We start from the raw sequence: 16614 nt of genomic DNA, 5'->3' as shown, positions 1-16614 counted from the left end.
CACACAGGGAGTCTGTGGCAGAGCAGGGAATCAAACCTGGGTCCCCTGAGACCCAGGCTACAGATCTAATCACACAACACCTTGGCTTTCTTTGCCTCTCTCTCTTTAACCTCAGCAAGAAAGAAAATATAATTTTACAAATTAAGATCAATTAATCTCTTTTGGCCAAGAAGTTGCACTTATTGTGATGTGATTTTATTATGTTTTTATGGAAGCAAATTAAATTTTAGGGCAGAATTGCCCAGAAATGATTCCATCTGTCATGCTTTATACTGTGAAAACTGTAGCTCCTAGGAATAAATGGAACCAAAATACTATATACATGCTATTTGCAAAAGTATGTTGGAAGAATGGTGAGAGAGTCTCTATTGCTGTGCACACATCTAGAGGTTTGTCTACATGGCACCACAGTGTGAACTAGGGGGTGTGACTTCTAGAGTCCTCTAATGCAGTGGTTCTCAAACTAGGGCCACCGCTTGTTCAGGGAAAGGCCCTGGCCAGGCTGGTTTGTTTACCTGCCGATGTGCTGGCCGCCGCCTCCTGCAGCCAGCACATCCCTTGGTCTGCTCTGCTTCCTGCATCCCCCATTGGCCTGGAGAGGCAAGCCGTGGCCAGTGGGAGCAGCAATAGGCTGAACCTGCGGACACGGCAGGTAAACAAACCGTCCCGGCCTGCCAGGGGCTTTCTCTGAACAAGCGGTGGCCCTAGTTTGAGAACCACTGTTCTAATGTGATGTGCTTCAATGCACCCTGCTGCTGTGTTCTAACAGGGACCTAGTGCACACTAATATAGCTCTGTTTGAGACTGGACTACATCTTCATCACCTGGGGTGGTGATGGCATTTGTAAAGTTTTCAGTCATTAATAACTTAATAAACTGTGGTTTTGCTAACAATGCAAAAGGCATTATCACTTTATGTTCTTGATGTCACATATGACTTACCATATATTGAGTAAGAACAAGTATTTTGACTCAGAAAGTTACTTCTATTTAGAATTTAACCATAACTGTCTATTTTATACTCATTTTCTTAATTATATTGTTGTGTTCATACGTCAATGATCCCCATTTTAGGTGAAAAACAGAATGAGAAGATGTACTAGTAAGACAGGATGTTCATTTTTATAGATGAAGTTCACAACTTTGGCACACAAATTAATGGGCAAACAGCCTAGAGATTCCTAAGCACTTGTGTACACTGAGGATTTCATTCATTCATGTAGCTGCATTGGTGCATTGCTGTAAGTAATTACTTGTACCAATGCAGCACATCTATCCATGTTGTAACATTGGTAGAGCTACTCCAATGGGCAAATCCTAATGTAGACAAGGCCTATACTTCCAATCAGGCCCCAGACAAGATTTAATGTCAGCAGCATAAGAAGAGCTCCATTTGCTGTCAGCAGCTGCTGACTGAGCCCCAAGGCAGGCATTGGATGCTCATAAAATGGTTCTCAAGACAAAGTGTGAAATCTGGGGCCACCCAAGCCAAGTGGAGCGTTGCCATTGACTTCAGCAGAGCCAAGGTTTCACCCAAAACATTGTGTGAAGATGTTTTCGGGATTAGGATGACAGATAAATTTTTGCGGCTAATTTTCTCATTGCACTTTAGAACTTTGAGCGGGTTTGTTCAGCTGTGATTGGTCACACAAGTCACATGATATTACTCCTAGTTTTCTGATTGGCAGAAGGGTAACTGGGAGCAATTTTGACTGGCTCTCTCAGAGGGAGCTGTTGTATTTTGCATGTTCTCTGTGAGCTACTTAGGAAAGACATGCACTAGCTATTTATTACTCACTTCCAAACTGCCATCTGGAATGGAAAATCAGAGCAGTGGCTCTGCCTGGTGGTTCCTGAAGGCTTATAAGGTATTAGTCATGCATCCATCAAAGATCCAGAGATGGGGAAGGCCCTTCACAGGTCTTTCCTTGCAGAAAACATCAGTGTAGGGCAGCAGCTCTCAAACTTCATTGCATTGTGGCCCCCCTTCTGACAACAAAAATTACAACACTACCCCAGGAATGGGGACTGAAGCCTGAACCTGTATGAGCCCTGCCACTCCGTGCAGGCAGGCCAAAGCACAAGCCCCATCACTGTAGACGGGGGTTGGGAACCTAAAGCCAAAGGTCCAGACCCCAGTAAGTCTAACGCCAGCCCTGGTGACCCCATTAAAATGAGGTCGCGACCCACTTTGTGGTCCCGACCCACAGTTTGAGAACCGCTGGTGTAGGGGTTATGAAGGTCACTGAAAGAGGGCCTGTTTCAGGATGTTTTTGGGTAGAAAGAGATTGTAGGGGACTAAAAGGTACATGGCCTATGTAGAAATGGTGTGACACACAGAAGTGCTGATTATCTTTATTGCCCAGTCCCATTCACATAACATGAGTGGGAACTACAAAAGGATATATCTCTGACACATGGCAGCGATCAGTGTTCACTGACTAGTGACTGTAGTTACAGCCTGGTGGGGCTCTTGATGTATTCTTCCAGACATCCAAACTTCTCAGGTTCCCCCAACACTAGATTAATAGGGAGATGTTCTATGCCTGGCTTCTCTTACACAACTGCAGGGAACCAGAGAGTCTGTTTCTCAGGCCATTTCTGTCCTTGCTTAACCTGGCATATATCTGCATACAGTATACTATTACAAATGTGTATGTGTCCCTCTGTGTTGTTTTAATCAATTCCCAAGCTAAAAGATGGATGCCATTACATTGCCTTGAGAAGAGGTGGACGTGCCACATATTATTTTGAGGTAAGAGGTAGATTTTCCCAAATTGATCTGCAGAATGTTTTGGAACCCTCAACATTTCAAAACAAAACAAAACATGAAAAATGAGCAAAACTGATCAAAAACGTCATGTGAAATTTTGCAGCAGATTCCCAGAGCCTCATTATAACTAGAAAGCTTCCCTCTCTTGCTTTATTTACTATAAATATGAAACAGTCAATCCAGTGACTATTGCACTGAGACACCCATGTCCTACTGAAAATGACTATAAAAGCACAAGTGTCCAACTCCCCAACTGATGCTTCCCTTTTCCAAACACATGAAAGCAAAGCTTGAAATAAAATGTACTCTTTGCTCTCAGCAAGAACTAATACTTATCAAATGCCCTGGTCAAACACAATAAAATCATACTGGGTAAGGAAATTGCTTTTGTAATTGATTTACTAGTTTTCATAGAGCAAAAAGCATTTCAGTAGCATTTTCATTAAATTGCTTGTCTAGAACAACAACAACCCTCTCCCTCCTCATTTTCTGTTTTTAAAAACCCAATATCTCTGTTCTTTGGAAAAAGTAATGGAATGAAAAAAAGCATTGAACACAATGGTGTATTGTGTTGCAAAAAGGAAGTGTGGGTGATGGGAATACACTTAATAGCAAGTGATAATTGTAGATACTAAAGCTACATTGTACAGTCAGCAAGACTTCTTACTCACGTGTATTTAAGTGCCATAACCTGTCCAGTATCCCTCTTGAGCTTTCCTCATCCCACCCCTGAGGGTGGATTTTACTTGGTGTCTGTGGCAGACCACATGGATTCATGTGGTAGTCAGAACACATGGGTTCAATTCCTGCTTGTCACAGACATTCTTTATAACCTTGGACAGCTCGGTTATAACCTTGGACAGCTCGGTTAACCCCCTATCCCTCAGTCCCTCATCTGTAAAAGTGGGATACTACTCTTCTTGGAAAAAGTACTTTTTTATTCATTGAAAGTTTGATAATCAGCTATTATTCTGAACTGTCAGACTTCTGGGTGGAGGGGAGGTTAATGCTTTTTATACCTCAGCCAGTAGCATGACAGCCAAACTGTGCGCGCGCAAGAAACCTGACCTCTGCAACTACTGCTATCTTGGAATCTTTCATAACAGCAGCATGTAGAGACCTGGCTTGTGTCTCAGGATTCCTTCTTTGTAGGTCAGAGGCTTAATGGCAGCCAAGCAAAGCTACTGGAAACAGCCTTGGAATAGGTGGTGTGTCCTACTTTCCCTACTAAAGGTACAGCTTTACTACTAAAGGCACCATCTACAGCTTAAGGAGAACAACCCAGTATACTGAAGCAGGCTGAAGGCTCCTGGGGCAGGTTTGTCACTGTACACTGCAATATGGAATACAGTTTCATGAGCTATGCAGTAAAATGCAATTCCCTGTTTAAGCAAGTTCCTAGTTAAAATTATTTCAGATGCACTTCTAACATCCTGTAAGAAGGACCAAGCCCATGAGAGTCCCCAGAAACTCATTTAACTCTCATTTGCTCATTCATTCAGAGCCAAACTGGTTCAACTTGCAGTACTTTTCCAGCTACAAAATTTACCCCTGTTTTCACTTATGCCCAATATGTAACTTACATCACATTTTAAATTTCAAGTGATTTCAGAGCAGAGGGAATCTGACTCAGAATACTCTGGTACTGCTTGGTAGCTGCGACCTTCAAATCAATGTAATGAAAAACAAACTCCTGAGCTTGCTTCCTAAACTACCTGGGTGAAATCTGGCTCTCATTGAAGCCCGTGGAGGGTTGCACTGTTGACTTCAATGGGACACCAGGATTTCACCCTTTCTTTCTATCACCACTGACCATCCTTCCCATGACTGAGGCTCACAAACTTACAATCTCTTATTTGCCACCTCTCTCTTCTTTTCTTTTCACAGTCACATCCTTTCTAAACATCTGTTGAGATTCAAGACAGATGTGGAGGAGGAGGAAAAAGAGGGGGAATAGGTAGATTTGCAGAAGCTGTTGTTCACTCCCTCAATGTCAGTCAATGAGTAGAGCTAAAAGGAGAGGGCTGATGATGGGAATACACTTAATAGCAAGTGATAATTGTAGATACTAAAGCTACATTGTACAGTCAGCAAGACTTCTTACTCACGTGTATTTAAGTGCCATAACCTGTCCAGTATCCCTCTTGAGCTTTCCTCATCCCACCCCTGAGGGTGGATTTTACTTGGTGTCTGTGGCAGACCACATGGATTCATGTGGTAGTCAGAACACATGGGTTCAATTCCTGCTTGTCACAGACATTCTTTATAACCTTGGACAGCTCGGTTAACCCCCTATCCCTCAGTCCCTCATCTGTAAAAGTGGGATACTACTCTTCTTGGAAAAAGTACTCCCTTTTGTCAGAACAAAGCAATTGCTCATTTACACATCTGCAATATATGCCTAATAAACATCCTGGTCAAATGAGTCCCACTGATAGGAATTAATCTTCTATCTTCTCCCCTAAAACATGATTGTATTTCTTTAAATTGCATTTATCTCTCCCTAGTGATTGTGGAAGTCTCACTTTCGGGGCCCCTCCCTTTGGAAATCAGATCTCGTTAAGGTATCTAATACTGGGTGCTCAAAAACTGAGGTACCAAATCAGTAGTCACATGTGAAAATTTTATACACACATTTTATATACCTATATCATAGTGTGTGTGCTCATACTATGATCCTTGGATTCTTTATCCTACCCAATTTGTTATCACATATACAGTATAACAAATTGGGTGAGATAAAGAATCCAAGAATCTTCATTAAAACCATGCTTGGTTCATTGTGCTACATTAAAAATACAACTCTAGGCTGACATTTAAACCACTTGCTTGCACAAAGGACAGTGTTCATATTACAAAAAAAAATTAATTAACCTGATCTCACTCACTTTTATGTATTATAATTCATGGATTACTGAAATTCATAATTGAATAATATGTAGCTGTCACCTTCAGGTACTAAACCAATTCTCCTACTTGTAATTGCCTGACTAAATAAGAGTGTCACTAACTTTAGCATTCTCTCTCTGATTAGAGCCACTATAGATTTGCAGTCGCCTCAATGTAATATATATCAATAAAGAATAATTTTCCAGGCAGTAAATCAATTGTCAGTTCACAGACCCTAATACCCCTGTGCAGGATTTATTGAAAAAATGAATGGCAGTCTTGTTAGTAGTCGTACAGCATGCTTTATGGGCACATAATGCTGTAAAACTCAGACTATTACATTCCCTGCAGTACCTACCAACTAAATGTATTAACCCTTCTCTTGCCTACTAGGATTATGCTGCAATGCTGTGAAAAGAGAGGAAAAGAGCTTCTCACAAGAAGCAAAGAATGATTATACATCCAAAGAAGATTGTTTCAGAGCTTGGCGAACCACTAGAAACTGGATGTTCTCACCTTTGCTAAAACACTTAAAAAACATATAGATTTTAGTATGAGAATGTTACTATGCAGAATTATCCTGTGGAACTTATTGCTACTAGGTAGCATTGGAGCCAGGAGCTTAGCAGTAGAGTGTCTTCCAATAGCACAGTTTTCCACCAGCAAATGCTGATCCCACAAAATCAAAACATTTCATGGGAACATGCTGCTTTTGTCAAACTTTTTAAAGGAAAATTATCAAAATGTTTCATTTTGACTTTATCATTTTGGCTTTACGTTAGGATAGGATACTGAACAAGCTGGACCACTGGTCTCATCTAGCATAGCAATTTACGTGTTCTTAAGAGAGCAAAAAGTCACTTTTGTCACTGAATACTGCCTTAGACTGAGTGATAATATAACTAAGTTGCCAAAGGATAAAGAGCTATCAGTGAATCAAAGTGAATCAAGCCCACTTGGTTTCAAGTTTCTGCTAGAACAGTAGGGAGAGCATGAATGGATAAAGGGAATCTGTGCACTGTACCATCCAACAGTTGAGAGAATAACAGTTATATGCTACAATGAGCACTGCCGTTGTTAAACAAACGTAGTATTTCCTCCAATCTAGAACCAGTGCTCAAACCAACTGCATTAAGTTCTTTTGAGGGTTGTGGATGGAGGCAAAGGTAGAATTAATCCATCTTTCTGCGTCCCCCAATGCTGCATCTTGCTGGGGCCAAACTGTCCCCAGCACAAATTAGAGCCCCCAGAGATACCAGAAAGGAATCCATCATATTGGAGTATAAGTGGGAGTGTTGGATCTCAGGGTGCATAGAAGAGATGAAGTTCACTTGCAAGGAATGAGAGGAACAAAACCGAGCAAAAAAATGAAGATAACTGCAGGAGGGGGAAGTGAGTAATAAAGGAGGTAAGGCTATTGGGAGAATTGAATGGAATACAGTAAAGAGAATGGGATAGAGAGATGAGACTGTATGAAGCAGAAAAGAAGAAGAATACTTCCACCTTTTCATGTTCTCTGTATGTATAAATATCTCCTGTCCGTGTGTTCCATTCTATGCATCCGAAGAAGTGAGCTGTAGCCCACGAAAGCTTATGCTGAAATAAATTTGTTAGTCTCTAAGGTGTCACAAGTAGTCCTGTTCTTTTTAATGGAGGCAGAGAGAACATTATTTATTCCTTAGGTCCTGATCTTGTAAGAAGCAGCATGTGGACGCAGCAGAGCAGCTTGCATGATCAGTGCCTTAGATTGTAAACTCCTGGAGCGAGGTTGTGGTATTATGTGTGATGTCTGTAAAATGTCTAGCACAATGTAGGCTCAAATCTGACTGGGTCTTTTGGGTGCTACTGCTACACAAATAATATCTAACACTACTAATAACATAGAATAAAGCTAGGGGAGAGCTATACAGCTGTTTGGCAATGAATGGCATGATCTTCCCCTGGGTTTGAGTCACCCAAGCACTACTAAAAATGTCACCTTAAAAATAAATTATTCTTGGATTTTCTCTAAACAAAGAATAGTGGTTCTTTCACTCCTTATAAGGCAAAAGAGGGAGAAAGTAATATTGAGGTAGTCACAATATGCATAACATTTTATGCAGAGAAGGTAAAAATTATGCTTTGCTACCGACTATTATGAAGAAAGGACTTGTCATAAATTCAAATGAGGCTCATTTCCTTACACATCATAAGGCTGAGTGCAACTTTCAAGCCAAGCAAAGGAGCTAGAAATGTGCAGACATTGTACTATCCACACTTCCAAGTTACCCCACAGGGTTAGGAAAATAGAATTTTAATTACCCAGCCTAGTTGTCACCTAAAATTGGAATTTACAGCCCTTATTGCTTTTTAAAAATCTGCTCCAACCTAAGCATAGTAACAGAGCAATGCTACAATATTGTAATTTCCATCTGTATTTCTGAACTTCTGTATTCTGGGTTAGCATGGATTCCTTGTGCTTGCTGGGATATAAACAGAGCCAGTAAAAGATTTTCTACCAAAACCATTTTCCAACAGAAAATAGCCTTTTATATCTCAATGACCATTTTTGTGGAAAATGTTTCATTTCATTTGAAAATTTTAAACAGGATATTTTGGTTTCTGATAACAATAATTGCTTTTTGGGAGAGACTGGGTCTGGAGGCTGCTGGGAAGAAGGAAGGGAAACTGGGACTGGGAGGTGGAGGAGTAGGGAGATTAAAAAAACAAACATAAGAACGGCCATACTGGGTCGGACCAATGATACATCTAGCCAGTGCTATGTGCTTCAGAGGGAATAAACAGAACAGGCAATCGTCAATAGATTCATCCCATTGGCCACTCTCAGCTTCTAGCAGTCAGAGGCAATGGACACCCAGAGCATGCAGTGGCATCCCTGACCATCTTGGCTAATAGCCATTGATGGACCTATTCTCTATGAACTTTTCTGTTTGTTTTGAACCTGCTGCGTATTAATTTAATTGGGTAACCCCTGGTTCTTGTGTTATGAGAGGAGTAAATGACACTTCCTTATTCACTTCCTCCACACCAGTCATGATTTTATAGATCTCTCTCATATCCCCCCTTAGTCATCTCTTTTCCAAGCTTGAAAAGTTCCACTCTTTTTAATCTCTCCTCATATCGAAGGTGTTCCATATCCCTAATCATTTTTGTTGCCTTTCTCTGTACTTTTTCCAATTCTAATATATCTTTTTTGAGATAGGCTGACCAGAACTGCATGCAGTATTCAAGGTATGAATGTACCAGGGATTTATACAGTGGCATTATAACATTTATTGTCGTATTATCTATCCCTTTCCTAATGGATCCTAACATGTTGGCTTTTTTGACTGCCGCTCCCTGGCGTTGGAACAATTTTTATAGTGGGGGTGCTGAGCACCATTGAACAAAGCTGTAAGCCCTATACATGATGGAAGGTACGTCAAGCCAGAGGGTTCTACTGCACCCCTAGCACTTCTAGCTCCAGCACTTCTGCTTCTGCTGCTGCCCATTGAATGGACGTTTTCAGAGAACTATCCATAATGACTCCAAGATCCCTTTCTTGAGCAGTAACCATTAATTTAGATCCCATCATTTTGTAAGTATAGTTGAGATTATGTTTTCCAATGTACATTACTTTGTACTTCTCAACATTGAATTTCATCTGCCATTTTGTTGCCCTGTCATCCCATTTTGAGAGATCCTTTTGTAACTCTTCGCAGTCTGTTTTGGTTTACTAACTTGAGTAATTTTATATTGTCTGCAAATTTTGCCACTTCACTGTTTACTCCCTTTTCCACATCATTTATTGAAGTGTCTGGGCAGAGATTGGAGCTGGGAACCAGGGGAGTGTGACTGGCTGGGCAAGGAGACTGTGATTGACAGCTGGGAGGGGAATTGGGGAGGGAAACAGGAGCTAGTGAATGGGGAGGAGGGATCAGAGATTAGATGAGAAGCTGGAGGGAGACTGGGAGAGGCTGAGCAAGGAGATGTGAACTGACACTAGGTGGGGTGTGGGGGGAAAGATGAGGGGAGATGGATCTGACAAGGAGTCAGGTAGAGGCATGGTTACACAACTGGCACTAGCTGGGGAAAGAGAGTGGGACAAGGAGCCAGGGGAAAAATGAGATTGGAAGAGGAGCCCTAGAAGGGTGATTGGGTCTAGGCGTCAGGGAGGATGGGGAATGAGAGTGAAGGGAGTGTGACTGGAGGCCAGGGTCCTTTGAAAACAATAGTAGATAGTTATGTTATTGAAGACTACCATAATGCATACATACAAGGGTGCTGACTTGAGGTTGCACAGGCAACCTTAATTCTGGCTTTCCTAACTTCCAGTGTTTGACTTTGCAAACTTCATAATGTTCTTCTAACTTGGTTTTGTGTGTGCATATTATGTAAAACACAATTTTTAATTTTGAGTTCAAATCCAGAATGGAATATTTGATCTCTAGTGCGGATTGCATGGGTGGAGGGAAAGAAAGGAGGGAACAAAATAGCAAATAAGTCCTTCAACTAATCCACCGGCAGCCCCAACAAACTGCCCCCGACTGAGCTCAGTGACCATGAAAGCCACACATGGATTCCTAGCACCTTCTTGTAAGAGAACAGGACACCTTTCTGCCGCAGTCACACTAGCACTGCCAGAGATAGAGGAATTTATTCTGTTGGTTCCCACTGTACAGTAGTAGGACAGTGGAGTGTGCAGGCTAAAACCTTTCCTCCTCCTCTCCCTAGAACATTCTGTAAAGATTGAGACAACAATGGTCTATAATAATAGGGAACACTCCTGCCCACTGCCAGGGAAGAGACCCCCCCAAACTAGGGAGGGAGTAAACAGGATCACCTGTTTCAATGAACTGGTCACTAGATCGGACTCTGAAGATCGGAAATCCTGACCCTATTGAAGTCTATTGGAGTTTTGCCCTCAGTTTCAATGGAGCCAGGATTTCACCCCAGGATTCTATTCTTGGCTCTGCCCCTGGCCTGACATGTGACCTTGGCAAATCACTTTCTCTATCTATCCCTCGGTTTTCCATGTGTAAAATGGCAATAATGATACTTCACATAAAGCACTCTGATAACTTTGAATGCAAAGTGCTATGTGAGGTCAAGTATTATTCAGGACCAGTTTGTGGATTCTTCTCAGCAAGAGGGGAAGCTCAGCATTTTGAACACATGACAGCAGCAGAAAGCTTTCCAGATTGCTGAAAGTTACAGCAAGTTTTTGTTTGTTTGTTTTTTAATCTTATCGCTGTTAAATTAGCCACATTAGAACTAATAGTGGTGTGAAAATAGCCTTGAAAATCTCCTGCCATCCCCCATACATTCAAACAGTGAGCTGAATTTGTGCATGAACAACATCAGACTAAGCAGTTGGCTGATTCTAGATGGATCATTGCTCATTCTTATTGTTATATTTATGATGCTTTTTAAAATCACTCAATGATTTATGCTCCTTTCTGACTGGAACTTTTTTACATTATACTGAATTTTTCCTTTTTTTTTTTTTTCCTTTTCTTGGTGAGCTCCATCCCATCTGATTTTGAGGTCCAGCTGCCTACTGGCTTCTGTGCTACCAGGCAATTGGGGCCACATGGCTTTTTCTTATGGTTCGCATCCTAGAGCTGGCTGAAGTATATTGTACTGAATAGCTCACAGGGGGAGAAAAAGCAAAAGAGCACAAGGAGGTAGAGATTCTTTTCTCTTTTATAGCATGACAAGTCTGCATTCTAACTATGCTTGACATGTGGCACCAGTGAATGAGCCAGTGTTTAAAGGATCACTCCCCGTTTAGTATTTAAAAGAGAACAATGCTAATCCCCTTATAGAGAAGCTCCTCAACCCTTGTCTGTAATTACCCATTGGCTAAAAGTCAATACAGTAGATTCTCTTGAATAAGTCTGCCTGGAAAGCTGAGACACTTACCTGTGCTGATGGTAAAATAAACTACTGAGCCCTCTAAGTCTAAATCATGCAAAAGCTAATAATCTTTAAAATACCGGTGATGAATATTGCTCAGTAATAAACACAATACTGTATGATCTTCATTACACATACGCCCTGGTCTAGACTACTCAAAGTTCCCTTTATTTGCTCTTCCCCTTGTAACCAGAAGATGAACACATTGCAGCTTAAAAAATATTTGACTGCATCAGTCAAACAGCTTTACAAAGGAAGAAGACCTTAAACCCACCAAATGAATGCAAAATTTATGATGACGGAAAACACAGAGCATCCAAATTACAAGCCAGCACTAAATTTCCTGTCAGCAGCCTGAAAGCTCAGAGCATGAGCAGCTCAGTTCACTGTTTATAAATGGATTTGAAGATGAACTTGCATATTTAAATGTGTGTGTTCTGAGCCTGCTGCTGCTGGCTGCAGACAGGCGGCTGAAAAGTCACATTATAGCCTTGGTGACACTTGCCCATTGGGATAAGAGCTTGAAATAGGAGCCTAGTGTCAGAGACTCCATATGGCTTTCATTTGCACTTAACAGCAGAGGAACAATATGATGCAAGCACACAACATTTGTCTAACTATTTAATGTTAAGTGATACAGTTAAGTATATTGCCCCACATTTACATAGCTAAATCCAGTATGTGTGTGCCTAAAGCAATGCTCAAGAAATATTGGTATGTTAACCTGCACACATGCAGGGTTGTTACATTAGTCCATCACTGTGCTAAAACAGGTGGTGTGTGGCTGCAGCTCTGAATCTAGGCACATAAATGAAATACACACAAACATTTATGTACGAGACTTCCACTCTGGTCAAGATATTTTAGACAACTGAAAACTACACATAGGAAAAATTATATTTCCTCAAGAATGGCTGCCATCCTTCTTAACATCTGGTAACTTGCCTCTAGCATTTTAATTAGGAGAAGGGCCCTTGCAAGGTTCCAGGACCATGATTCCCTGGAGGGTATCTGGACTCAGATAGTAGGAAAACATATTACATTTTGGTGCTCACAGGGGAGAAAATACGGCAAAGAGACTAGCTGGGTTTATGCAAGATTTCCCAAATTAAATAGATAGGAGCCATGTGCAGCTATAATAGAAAAAAATCAAATCAGGAAATGTCCAGTGTTTAGTATAATTATGTAAATTTGCCTAAGCAGATACAGATTTTCAAACATAATTTCAGAACTTTTATATCCTCCCAATGTCAATGCAGTTTTTTGCAACATGCACTATAGTGAGTTCAATTGCACAGTTGCTAAAATGAATCACATAATTTTTTTGCACTAATCACATACTTCTTACACTATTAGAACATAATTTAAGATAGATGGAAAGTGGTTCACCTTATTTTTTCAGTGGGTCCCATACAATGTCATCGGTGATGGTCGTTTTTTAACTGAAAAAGTTACTTTAAAATGCATTTTATGGGTTCTCTGAAAGAGGTTGCTTCTCATTGTGAAAACCTTCCACTGATTGCAGTGGTGGATTGATGATTTTGTCGCCCTTAGGCCCTAAAATAATTGTCGCCCCTCTTTCCCCTAGCCCTGCCCCGACTCCACCCTTTCCCCGCCCCCATTCCAACCTCTTCCCCAATGTCCTTCCCCAGCTCTACCCCCTCCCTGCCCCTATTGGATCCCTTCCCCAAATCCCTGACCCAGCCCCACCTCTTCCCCCAGTGCTCTGCAATCCCCCTCCTCCTCCCTCCCTCCCTTCCGCACAAAAGAGCTGTTTCGGGGTGCAAGTGCTGGGAAGGAGGGGAGAGAAACAGGACGTGGCGGCACATTCGCAGAGGAGGCGAGCTGGAGCCGAGGAGCTTCTCCGTGGGTGCTCAAATTTGTCACCCCTTCAAATTTGTCGGCCTAGGCAATAATATGCCGCTGATTGATTGTGCTAAACAAAATGAATGCAATGTTCACAGAATTATAGAGAGTAGACTTGGCAAAGATGTTACTAGCAGGTCATCTAATGAATCTCACTGACAGTGCAGGATTTTCCCCTACAATATATTGTATACAAAGCTCAGAGAAAATCATTTTGATATTCTGTCACCCTAAGAACATCTCAGTGCCATAGGGCAAGGGTCTGACTGGTATCAGATAGTGAGTTTCAACCAGCAAGATGAGTTCAGTGTATCCTAATTCACTTATGTCATAACCTGTATCTAATATGTGTCATGTAAGGTGTCATTGGAAAACCAGTAACACACTGATCATTAGTATTCCTGTGTGGTGTATGTACGGTAAATGCCCAAAGGATGTACACATGTGAAAAAAATATGGGACTAAAATATGTTTGAACCAAACAAGTCTGGGGAGATTTTTCCAGACAAAGGAAAGACTAATGACTCCATCCAGGTGCAATCAAACGGCCATTCACTGGCATCTCAGAGGCTGCAGGGACAGATTAATTTGCACTGTAGAACACATTAGTGGGTTAGAAACCAGCATGGAACTTTCTCCATGAGACTTTATGGTACCATTCCTCATAGCAGGAGCACTGGACTTTGAAGAGGATACATTTCAAAAGTTCACTGAACTATAAAAGAGAGGGGCAAAGAACCCAAAGTTATCTTTCACTTAAGAGGACCAAGGAACTGAGCATGTTGGACTTTGTGGGAGATCCTGATTATCTGGAAGAAAGTGTGGTAAGAATCCTAAAAAACATACAGTCTTGGTTCAAGGTAAGTCTTAGTTACTAGAAAGCATTTTTCACTTTTATTGTTCATAACTATTTCTAACTCTTTCCTTTACACTTGAACTCACTTAAAATCCTTTTATTATTGTTAAACTTCTTTTACTTTTAATCAAAACCAGTGGTGGGCAACCTGCAGATCACGGGGTAATCTGCTGGCAGACCACCAGTTTGTGTACATTTGAACAGCTGCCCACAACTGCCAGTGGCCACGATTAGCTGTTCCCAGTCAATGGGAACTGCAGGAAGCTGTGGCCAGCATATTCTGTGGCCTGCGCTGCTTCCTGCAGCTCCCATTGGCTGGGAACGGCAAACCGTGGCCACTGGGAGATACAGGCGGCCGTGCAAATGTAAACAAACTGGCAGCCCGCCAGCAGATTACCACGATAGGCCATGGACTGCAGGTTGCCCACCACTGATCAAAACCAACCCAGTGCTGTGAATGAACTGAAGCGAATATTATGTCTCCCATGATGCATCACAGTCATGTACATACCATAATACACCATTCATCTTTGTCCAAGGGAAATTGTAGTGCATTATGGGAGATGGAGTCTAGTGAAGGATCCTGGCCAATATTTAAACTATAACTCTCAGGAGGCTGGAACTGGATAACAAGGATGGATCACTCGATAACTGCCCTATTCTATTTCATTCCCTTTGAAACATCACAGCACCGTATTCAGATACAGTTTAATGTTGAATTGACTTTGTAATTAAATGCTTCGGATCAGGTCAACAATTTGATTCAGGTTGAATTTACCCAAAACAAAATATTTTGTTTATATTTTCCTGATGGAAAATTTGCAAAATCAAAATTCTCTCACGAAATATTCTAATTTTGTGCAACCGCATTTTCTGTCAAAAATAATTGATGGAAAATTCCTGGTGAGTTCTAATGATCTATTGTTTTGTCAAGTCTAGTTCTAAACACAGGCAGCTACTATTCACACAAGCAGGTATCCACAGTATAATAGTTGGTGCATGATCTATGAAAACTTGTTCTGATGATGCAGGTCTTGTAACCTCTGATTCCGATGGAGAGTTTAAATAGGTGAAGTTTCTGTTGAGGCAGCCATAGCTGGAATGCCTCATTTTCAGTCTGTTTATGCAATTGCACTTATACTCAGCAGAATTAATCTCTTGCTCTTCATAACTATTAGTTGATTTTTGTTTTTACATAACATCTGAGCCACATAGACCATTGGACTCAGTGGGACGGTTATTTTCTTTGACCTCAGTAGGCTCTGGGCCATGTGCTAAATATGTAATTATAAATATACTATTTCACAAGACACTACAGAAGACTATTCTACAGAGAAAGAGATTCTCCATGTCTGAAAGATTTTCATGATATTCAGCCAGTGTTTTCTTTTAATGAGTCTAATTATGTGTGTGTAACATTTCTGCTATAAAGAAGTCCTTACTAAAACCAGCTCAATTTTTATATATGTTTGACCCTGCTTTTTAATATCTGATCACCCCAAATAATCTACCGATGGAAAAAACTGAAGACATTCTAATATGCCAACATATTGTCATGGCATTCAAACCACCAAGATGTGAACTCCAGATGAAGGAGCATTAACTTCAGTAGAGTTACACCCCCTTATTCTAGTAGCCCTATATTGTTTATTTTTAAGGCTTTGCATATATTCCACTATATAATATACCTTTCACCTTGCTCATTACCGAAATGTCATTTCAACACATCTAAAGGAATAATTACCATAAATTGTTTGAAATTGATTAGTGTAGAACTAAGCTTCCACTTCAGCAGCAAGTCTACATAGTCACATTGAGAGCTACTACTTTCAAGATTCATTTTGTTTCTAAACAAAATCATATTGTGAAAGAAAGCAATATAATTGATGGTCCTGGCAGCTGATCAGAATCACTGACTGGCTTGCCAAGTGGCTGATGAGCAGTTCAGACACCTGCAAACATGGGAGCAACCATCTACCTACCACAAATGTGTGAGCAGGGGGTGGGGAGGCAAGTGCCTGTTTTAAAATAGTCAGTTAATTATCTGCAGCAAATACATACAGAAAAACAAGCTATCTTTGGCAATTATTTCTTGTACAGACCAGACTCTTCTTTCACACAATGTTTCTCAAGAGCATTTTTCTCTCCTCAGATAATGCCCCTTCCCTTTCCTTTCATCCTCTATGTTATGAATAGCATATGATAATGCTGTAATGTGCCACCCAGGGTTGGATCATTAATAACTTAGTTATTTCACATAATTTAATATAATGTGATATGACTGATCCAATTTCACAAAACAAATCCTAACACCATGCCAAGGAATATAGAT

The sequence above is a fragment of the Gopherus evgoodei genome, chromosome 8 (genome assembly GCF_007399415.2).
Source record: "Gopherus evgoodei ecotype Sinaloan lineage chromosome 8, rGopEvg1_v1.p, whole genome shotgun sequence".
Lineage (NCBI taxonomy): Eukaryota > Metazoa > Chordata > Testudines > Testudinidae > Gopherus > Gopherus evgoodei.
The sequence above is the reverse complement of the archived record's forward strand: the minus strand, read 5'-3'. Positions refer to the sequence as shown.